Genomic DNA, 9998 nt, shown 5'->3' on the forward strand with positions numbered 1-9998 from the left:
CACTAGAAAAAAATAAGAGTGTCTGTTGTTTTGCATCTTGTCAGCATTTGTATTGTCAGTGTTTGGGATTTTAGTCATTTTAATAAGTGTGTAGTGGCATCTCATTGTTCTTTTACTTTTCAATCCCCTGATGTGAAATTATGATGAGCATCTTTTCATATTCTTATGTCACCTGTGTATCTTCTTTAATGAGGCATCTATTCAGATCTTTTGTTATTAAAAATATATTTTATCATCACTTTTTTATGGTAGACTTTATTTTATAGAAAAGTTTTAGATTCACAAAAGAATTGAAAAGATAGTACAGAGAGTTCCTATATTCCCTAAACACAGTTTTTTCTATTTTTAACATCTTGCATTAGTAACAAACATAACTTTTAATAATTAATCATCAGAAAATATGAGTTGAAACAAGATCCAAACACTATTAGTTTCCTGAGGACGATAAGGAACCCAAGCATCTGCCATTTAGTGATCCTAAACGCTGTTGATTAAAGACACTCAGACATTTTGCATTCATTGCCCATCTAACATCAATAGCAATAATCACGTCTTAGTTTTAGCTCTTACCAGATTTCAAATGCCTTTATATGTTTCTAAGAAGGAATTTATGATTGGGTAAGACAGTCAACAAAAGAAGCAGATCAAGCCCTGTCAATTATTTTCTGCCTTTTCTTTTCAGCCTTGTGTTTTAGATAGGACAATCTTATGATGTGTTACCTTTATTTATCAAATGAACAAAGGAAGGTCCCAAGAGCTATAATCGAGTCTTCACAGTTCCTTTCCAACACTCTTCATCTATACAGTTCACAAAAAGATTCACTTTCCATAATCTGATCAAGAAGATTGAATAAAAACATAAGGTCTATCTCTCCATATGGTTTATAATCTTTCTTTGTTCATTGCTTGTTTTTAGTCCACAGGGTTTTCTCTGATAGTCCTAAACAAGGTCAGAATTACGCACAGGACCATTACCCTTTTTTGTAAATGTACAAGATTTTGCTTTATGTTTACAATTGCTTCTTATATAAAATTAAAAACTATGTTTTATCATGTTAAAGTTTCAACCTGAGTACCATATCTATGTCAAAACCAATATAAAAGAAAGGTAATTTTTGTTGTCAATAATATTAAAATTATAATGTCGACTCTCAGCTCAGTACTACAATTAACAAAAGTTTTGCCCAACTTACATATATTTTTCTGAATAACATCAGACTTCAAACCCTGAGGCAGTTTCTTTTCCTCTCTTTTTTATTTATTTCAATAGTTGGAATCAAACTATCTCATTACTGAACAAAATCTTCCTGACACCTTGAATTTTCACATCGGTTTCACATTTGTCATAAAAGGTGTTTTTTGATAAGTAAGGTATTTTGGCTTAAATTTCTTATATATGATAGATAATATCTCAGCAAGATGTGAATGCATTTTAAATCATCCCTCGAGGTGTAGAACCACTGTGTCCATTACAACATTCAAGGCATTTATTTGGAATGGTTTATCTTATGTCTCAGGTTAGGAATTTAAAATTGTCCCTTGAATTTGTATTTGTAGCTCAACTTAGGAATTTTCTATCTAACATTAATTTCTTTGGCATTTAGTTGTTGATTGTCCATGATGTATAGGTATGCGCTCTCCCAAGAACAATCTAAATATTTTTTATATTGTGTAAAATAATTTTATTATTTTTATATCTGAGGGTGACGTGTAAATGATGTAGGCATTTAAATATATTCAAGTATTAAATAACCAAACAACCAAGTTCTGCTGCTTTACAAAATCACTTACTTATTTCCTACATAAGATGTGTTTTCAGTAATAAATCACACATTTTTCAAAATAAATCAGACACTGGGAGATTAAAATATTATTACTTAAATTTGCTGCAGAGTCATTGTCTGCTCACTACCTGAAGATTTCTTTCTTAATAAATTTAAATGGGACACATCTATTGCTGAAGCTCTTATTCTAGACTTATTTTAGCATCAGTGCTCCTTGCATGTAAAATAAATAAATTCACTTCATTGCCTATAGGATTTTATTCTATTACATTCAGTACATAGGCTTTCACGGATAAAAAATGTGCTGAAATTATTATCCATATTATTTAGTAAACACAGAGAATGAAAAAAATTGTGCTTTTTGAGAGAATAAGTAAAATAATTATGCTATTTTCTATATTTAAGATGAAAATACAAATATCCTATTAAAAGATAAACATAACAGAAATGATAAAAATTAAAAATAATATTGGCTGGTTTAATTTAAGCTTCTAAAAATGCAAACACATATCAATCATCAAGAGCTTACCAATGCTCAGAGAAACTCTGATTATTATGCAGGATCTATGTAAAGAAGACACTGTTCCTGGTGATTTAAATTAGTTATTCCACTATAAATTCAGCCTTGAAGGTCCTGGGTCTGAGTCCTGGATTTCTTTTTGCCCCTAGATCCACAGGTCCTTCTACATCTCTGTTTCCCTTTCCTACTCCAAATATATAAATTCCTGCCCTCATTACTGGTTTTTACTCAAGCCCTTCTTTGGGGGTTAAAACCTTGCTAGTGTTTAGAGACCTAGACATTTGCCTGCCCCTTGCTAGCTTCCAGTTCTTAAAGTCTCAACCAACCTCTCCAAACTTTGTAGGTACATTTGTCCCCATCTGCTCTCTTTCTGATTTCAGAGCATATGCATCAACTAGAAATTTCCATTCTTAGGATCCATGCATCAAGTCTGATTCTCTTGGATATTAACACTATCTTCAATCAAACATGATTTGGAGACCCAGATTTTCTCTAAAATGTGGTATGATGTGTGCAAAGTGTGAAGAAAACTGGATTATCCCTATAGACATAGGGATTCCTATGTCTTAGTCCATATTCCAGAAAGAAGTAAAGAACACGGCATTGAAGGCAAAAGATAATGTAAACAGAGCCGAAGCAGACGCTTTTAAGTCATGTCATGATCTTCACAATTTGGGGGTCAGTTGGAAAACCCCTGAAAAGCAACATTATTCAAAAATGGAGGCACCACCAAGCCTTAAGCACTATGTAAACTCTGGCAGTTCGAAAGGGTTTTGATTATGTAGGCAAATTTAGTTTAAAAGGATAGAAAAATTTAAGAGGTTTTCTCAGTTGATTATACATGGCCATCAAGAGAATAGTCCAGGAGTCAAAAGAGCTATACATAAAATAATGGCAAGTAACACAAAGCAATATAAGATTTAGTACTTAATTTATTAAAACTTTAAATACAGTAGAGTTGGAAGAAGTCAGTCAAGAAGGGACTGATACTTGATCCCGAAAAAAAAATAGGAAGAGAACGGAGACGATATTCATAAAACAATGGATTCATCTGATCAGATGTATTGTAGCAAGAATCAGTGCCTACTTTTTAAGGCAGAGAAAATAGATCTAAATATTTCAGCATAGGGCTGGGGATTAGTAGTAAATTCAGTTAACCCAGGGAAAGTAAGGCCAAATTCTGGACTACCTTGAAGGCCAGAAAAAGAAGATGAGAATAGATGTGGTCAAAGGGAAAACACTGATAGATTTGGAGCAAAGGATTTGCATATTACATCTACTTTATTTACTCTTTTTTTCTCTGTTAAACTAATATTGATGAGTGTAGTCTAGGTCAATCAAATTCGTATTAAATTGTAGTTGACTATACCATAGAGTTCTTTGAGACTAGTATAGGAGGAAGTTTGGAAGGGATTATCAGACAGATGGAGAATAAGTCCTCCATGCCTGACTCACTGCTTTGATCTGGTTTATATATTGTGATTCTGTGTCACATTTCTTTTGAAACACAGCTTTAGTAGGTTAGAATATTACAAACCACAGTTATAGGTAGTAAAATAATAAAAATCTAGATATGGAAAGGAACTTTTAAAGCTAAGAATATTTCAAGTTAATGGTTACCTGCCTCAAAATTGCCTGGAATAAATTTGGAGGTCAATAAATCTTTTTGCATTATTACTGAAGATAGATCCAAACCCCCCCCCCCGGACCAAAGATGGTTTGCCTCAAAGCTCACAGTACTTTATAACAGAGGGGAAACTACCCTCTGGGTCTCTTGTCTTTGGAGATTCTCATTATTTTTCTTAACTCTGACCCTGCATTTTTACTCTTGTATCATGTTGCAGTTTCATTGCTTGGGATAAAAAATATAAAAATTTTTTAATATTTTTATAAAAATATAAAATTTTATTAAATTCATTGGCTAATCTCAGAACAATAGAGATTAAAAAAACACTGAAATCAAATAATTGACTATATTAATCATAATCTCAGAACTAATCTTTTTCAATAACAGATATATTTATGTCGTACTAAATTTTTATGGTTATTTTTCCTTCTTCAAAACTGATTTATTGCCAACTCTATTACTTTTATCCAATCACACTTTAGAAGAACATCATCAACATTTCTATGTCTCATTAGTAGAACTGTCTTAATCCACCATAAAAGTGAATTATTTCTCCCAATTTATTCTAAATTCAATAGCATCACATTTTTTTAAAATGCATTGTCTATTACAGGCTTTGGCTATTGTCAAACTGATTCCCTCACATCTATATCTCTACTCAGTGTGTTGGGTAAGACTTTTTAGTACTTTACAAAGAAAATTACTTAAATCATCAAACTACCATAATTTATGGGGTATAGTCTATGTGCAAAGCACTGGGCCAAATGCTGCAGGGGAAATAGCAAAAAAGGTACCTTTGTTGTGCCTTTGGAAAGAGTATCTTAGAATGTGAGGTAAAGATATTCCAAAGAGGAAAAGTTTTGGAACACTTACAATGCAACCTATAAATGAGGGCAAATCAAATGCAAAATTAAAATAGTGCGGGATATAGAAGGGACACAGTATACAGGAGAGTTCACATACTATTGCACTCTTATCTGGCCTAATCCCACCAGCCTCAAGCTCTTCTATTACCATAAGAGTTGTCTGTTTTATTAGATACTGTTGCGTGTTACATGTTGTACTGTGCCGTAAGCCCTCTGGACTGCTTGAGGGTACTGCTTCTACATTCCTTGACAATCTTGACTTTAGCCTGGAAAATTCATCCCCTGATTTGTCCTCCTCAATCTAGCGAGCGTTCTTTCCATTGTCATTGTTTTGTTGCAAGTCCCAAATTGTTGATGGTATCAGAAGCAGATCCAGCATACTCACTAACCACTATCTTAGTCAAAGAGAAAAATCTTACAACTCAAATGAGTATCAAATTGGGCTGAAATTCTCTGACACCACAGACTGAAAGAGCAGAACATGACCTCTTGCAAAACATTTGTTTTGAAATTCACTGGCATTTAATGTCAATGATAGGTTGGATCAGAAGAGTAAAAATACTGCCTCCAGAAAGTCATCATTAAAATATTCTTGCTTTTGCTTATGTAAGATATGCCTTTCACACTAATATATGATCATATTACCATGACTCTCAAATACTTATTCCATCTAGGATTAACTTACTATTAGAGGAAGTGAAGCCTTAAAGATATGTAATATAGGCAAACGTTATTTCTAATGTGATATGAGGCAGTTCCTACACGAATCTGTGGGGGTAGGAACCGAACATGTAGGGCAACTTCAACATACAGGTAAGGCACATGACAGTCCCAGGTCAGACAGAATCCAGCCATGGAAATTGGGACACCAAGGAAGAAAGGAAGGGAGAAAAGAAAGTCATCACCATGAAGCAGAAGTGTGACATTAGAAAGGCATGACCCAAAGAAAAAATTTATCTTTCTTATCAATTCTGCCTTGGGTGATGGATGATAATTTTGGTTAATGTTGAACTGGAACATAGGGGGAAAAAAAAGAAGGAAAGCAAAAAAGAAAAACCAATATTCTTAGTCTTTTCTAGTCTAGGTAATGCTGATTACTTAGATGAATCTGCCCAATGACTATTTATAACTTCACAAAACTTTATGGTCCTCCACTCTTGGAGTGTCAACTTCCTCCTGTAACTTGTTGTGACCCTGAGCTAAACTTCTAGGCCTGTCTTTGGTGCTGAACTTCTTTTTAAGTGCCCAAACACTGGCCTTTCAAAAGCATCACACCAAACGTCGACTTCATTATCTTCTCCACAATATTGGCTTCTCTTACCATCCTAAGCTAATTCCATGAATGACACCTACAATTAATCCTAAGACTCTACTTGGCAGATAATTGTGTCTGATTAGCCTTTAATGGTGATTTTTTAAGAAGTTTTGAGACCTTACTTCCCATTTATAATTTACAGCAAGAGGTACTAATTTTCTATTTATGGGACTAATACAAGATTTTTGAAATAAGTTTATACAATTGAAAAGCTGGGTTGCCTTAAAGAAAGTATCAAAGCAAACAGTCCATGGACTATGTATATAAGTTCAAGTTGTAAAATTGATTCAAAAATGATTTATTTCAACACTCTGTCACAAGTCTTAGAATACCCTCTATGTGCTGGTAGTTACCATCTTTTCATTTTCAATACTTACTGTCCCTACTTCCACTTGAATCTTATGTAACAGCCATTGTTATAATTCCTTGCACACGGGTGTACTGCACCCCCTCCCCCTGGCCTTTCCCAATGTCAGTTACTCTGCTTGGAATTAACCCCTCCAGTCATGGGTGGAGGGACCATCTCCATCCCCATTTATGTGCCTGACAAATGTCTCCTGGTGTTTTTTAAAACTCATCAAAACACATCTCACTACAATGATGTTTTAGATTTCTACATTTATCCTTCAAAGTTCTTAACCTTCAAACACGTTTCAGTCCTTTTTGTATCTCTAGGCACTTGCCAGAAAGCCTGAATCAAGATAGGAACCTAAAAAATGTTTTGAATGAATAATTATTTCTTAGATATTAAAAATTAATGTTTAATACATTAAAGCGATAAATAAACCTTGTCTTTTGGCTCTGGGTAGCAGTTCCACCAAAGATTTCTGCAGGCCATGTTTGCCTCTCAAACTCTAAACAGAAGCATATACAAATCCTGAGTACTGACAGTCTCTCTAGATGCTGCTTCTAGGAGCCAACAGCTCGTCTTTATGGCCTATTCTCAACTCTAACTGCTTTCCATTACATATTCTCTCCGTTTTTTGTTTTCTTTTTTACATTTAACCAGAAGTATATTTATTTAGTCCTCCGAAATGTGTTTTTTTTTTAACATCTTTATTGGAGTATAATTGCTTTACAATGGTGTGTTAGTTTCTGCTTTATAACAAAGTGAATCAGCTATACATATACATATATCCCCATATCTCCTCCCTCTTGCATCTCCCTCCCACCCTCCCTCTCCTTTTAAAGAATCTCTTTAATTTAAAAGTCAAGCATATCAAGTCTTCTATCCTGCTTCACAGGATGTAGGGGACATTATTCCAAGGCCTGAGGCTTAATAGGGAGATGAGCAAATGTCCCTTCTCCCTCAATGTACTGTATCAATGATTTCTAAGGATAATTTAGTCTAACACTCCATGAGAGGTTAGAGTATTTGCCAATGGTTCTGTTTCCTAAAAGAAAATTGTAAGTTTAGAGCACAGCATTGCATCAATTACTATAATTAGTCTTTGATATTAAAAAAATAGACAATTTTAGCCTGAATATGACTTTGAGTAGCCTCCTGGTATCTGTAATCTTTCCCCCAAAATCCTTTATATTATATGTCAAAAAGAGAAGAAAGACCCTTAACAAAAGATGGATCAGATTACATTTGGGTTTTTGGTTTATTTCTTTTTGCTGTTTCAGAAGAAGTCATTCAATCCATTCTGTTCAACCCATTCTGGATATAGGTGTGAGGAATGATGACTTCCCCAGGACAGAATCAGAATGCCAATGTCCTATCCCTATTTATTCCTTTGTAAGTTGTGGACAGCCAAATCACTGGGTTTCAAATGACAGAGCTCTCACAGGTTTCAAGAAAGAGGAAGACAGTTTTTCTAATCATTTAAGTACCATTTAGTCTGATTTGTAATCTATGGAGACTGCCAGAGAAGGCAAAGAGTTCTTGTGGAGTAATATAGAGAGGCTGGAAGTTCTGAAAGTAGTGGAGAAGAAGACTAGGATCTCAAGTCAGGAGAGTTGATTGAGAAGGGGTTTGCTACTCAGAAGTGCTAGGTAAGTGATCCTAAAGACCCTGCAGTTGTTGCCATTTAAATGCCTGGAAATATTGGATCTGAGTTTGTGATAGCTGAACAGCCTGCCTTCTCAGCACTTGCGTCAAGAGACCTAATGAAAGAAAAAGGTGTGTTGGGGGATAGACTCGGTGTCAGCCATCTTTCAATTGTGTTTGCTGCCGCCGCCGCGCCGCTGTCACTCTCCGTCGCCAGCGCCGCCTCTAGCTCGTTGAGCTCCAGCCGAAGGAGAAGGGGGGTAAGTAAGGAGGTCTCTATACCATGGCTCTTACAAAGCAGACTGCCCGCAAATCGACCGGTGGTAAAGCACGGAGGAAGCAACTGGCTACAAAAGCCGCTCGCAAGAGTGCGCCCTCTACTGGAGGGGTGAATAAACCTCATCGTTACTGGCCTGGTACCATGGCACTCGTGAAATTAGACGTTATCAGAAGTCCACGGAACTTCTGATTGGCAAACTTCCCTTCCAGCGTCTGGTGCGGGAAATTGCTCAGGACTTCAAAACAGATCTGCGCTTCCAGCGTGCAGCTATTGGTGCTTTGCAGGAGGCAAGTGAGGCCTATCTGGTTGGCCTTTGCGAAGGCACCGACCGGTGTGCTATACATGCCAAACGTGTAACAATTATGCCAAAAGACATACAGCTAGCACGCCACATACGTGGAGAACGTGCTTAAGAATCCACTATGATGGGAAACATTTCATTCTTTAAAAAAAAAAAAAATTCTCTTCCTGTTATTGGTAGTTCTGGACGTTAGATTTTTTTTCCCCCCGTGGGGTCAAAAGGTACCTAAGTATATGATTGCAGGTGGAAAAATAGGGGACAGAAATCAGGTATTGGCAGTTTTTCCATTTTCATTTGTGTGTGAATTTTTAATATAAATGCGGGGACATAAAGCATTAATGCAAGTCAAAATGTTTCAGTGAACAAGTTTCAGCAGTTCAGCTTTATAACAATTATAAATAAACCTGTTAAATTTTTCTGGACAATGCCAGCATTTGGATTTTTTTAAAACAAGTAAATTTCTTATTGACTGCCAAAAAAGAAATATTGCACAGTTTGAACCCAAAGTCTCAGACAATCTACCATTACGTTACTGTGATAAGTAGAATAACCACCCCTTCAAAAAAAATAAATAAAAAGATGTTCAAATATTAATCGCCAGAACCTGTGAATAAGTTATGATCCATGAGAAAAGGGGAATTAAGGTTCAGAAACAAGTTACTCATCAACTGACTTTAAAATAGGGAGACTATCCTGAGTTAGTCAGGTGGGCCCAAAGCAATCACAAGAGTCCTTAAAGGTAGATAAGACAGTTAAAAGAAAGAGTCAGAGAGATGGCAGTGTTAGAAGGATCCTGGCCAATATTGCTGGTTTTTGAAGACAGAGAAAGGGAATCATGAGGCAAGTAGAGCAGGCAGCCTCTAGAAGCTGGAAAAGGCAAGGAAATAAATTCTTCCCTAGAGCCTCCAGAAAGGAATGCAACCCACCAACATCTTGATCTTAGCCTAGTGAGATCTGTGTTAGTCTTCTAATCTACAGAACAGTAAAATAATACATTTGTCTTATTTAAGCCACTAAATTTGTAGTAAATTATTATAGCAGCAATAGAAAATGAATACAATTACAAATGCCAGGAATTTTTCCTTTGCCACCATGACTACTTCATGGGGAGTCTCCTTCCCAGTTCCACACTGGATGACTCGAAGACCAAGGGAAGTCCCTGGTCACTTGGCAGAATGGTATACAGAAGATCGCATTCTTGTACTTGGGTCTGAAACTGAACTCACTACGTGATCACAGGAGAGTGATAATGAGAAAAGGACACCTCTGATTTTATGATGCAAATCTGTTCTCTGTCTCTGCACAACCCAAC

At 35.8% G+C, this 9998-nt stretch overlaps 1 pseudogene across 1 annotated transcript; it reads left to right on the top strand.

Moving 5' to 3' along the window:
- The first annotated feature begins 1122 nt into the window (after positions 1-1122).
- On the top strand, positions 1123-9170 carry LOC309654761 (histone H3.3C pseudogene; annotated as a pseudogene). Its single transcript has one exon. The product of its transcript is annotated as a histone H3.3C pseudogene (transcript).
- The last annotated feature ends 828 nt before the right edge of the window (positions 9171-9998 follow it).

This window comes from Balaenoptera physalus (genome assembly GCF_965194825.1).
Source record: "Balaenoptera physalus genome assembly, chromosome: 2".
In the NCBI taxonomy this organism is placed as follows: domain Eukaryota; kingdom Metazoa; phylum Chordata; class Mammalia; order Artiodactyla; family Balaenopteridae; genus Balaenoptera; species Balaenoptera physalus.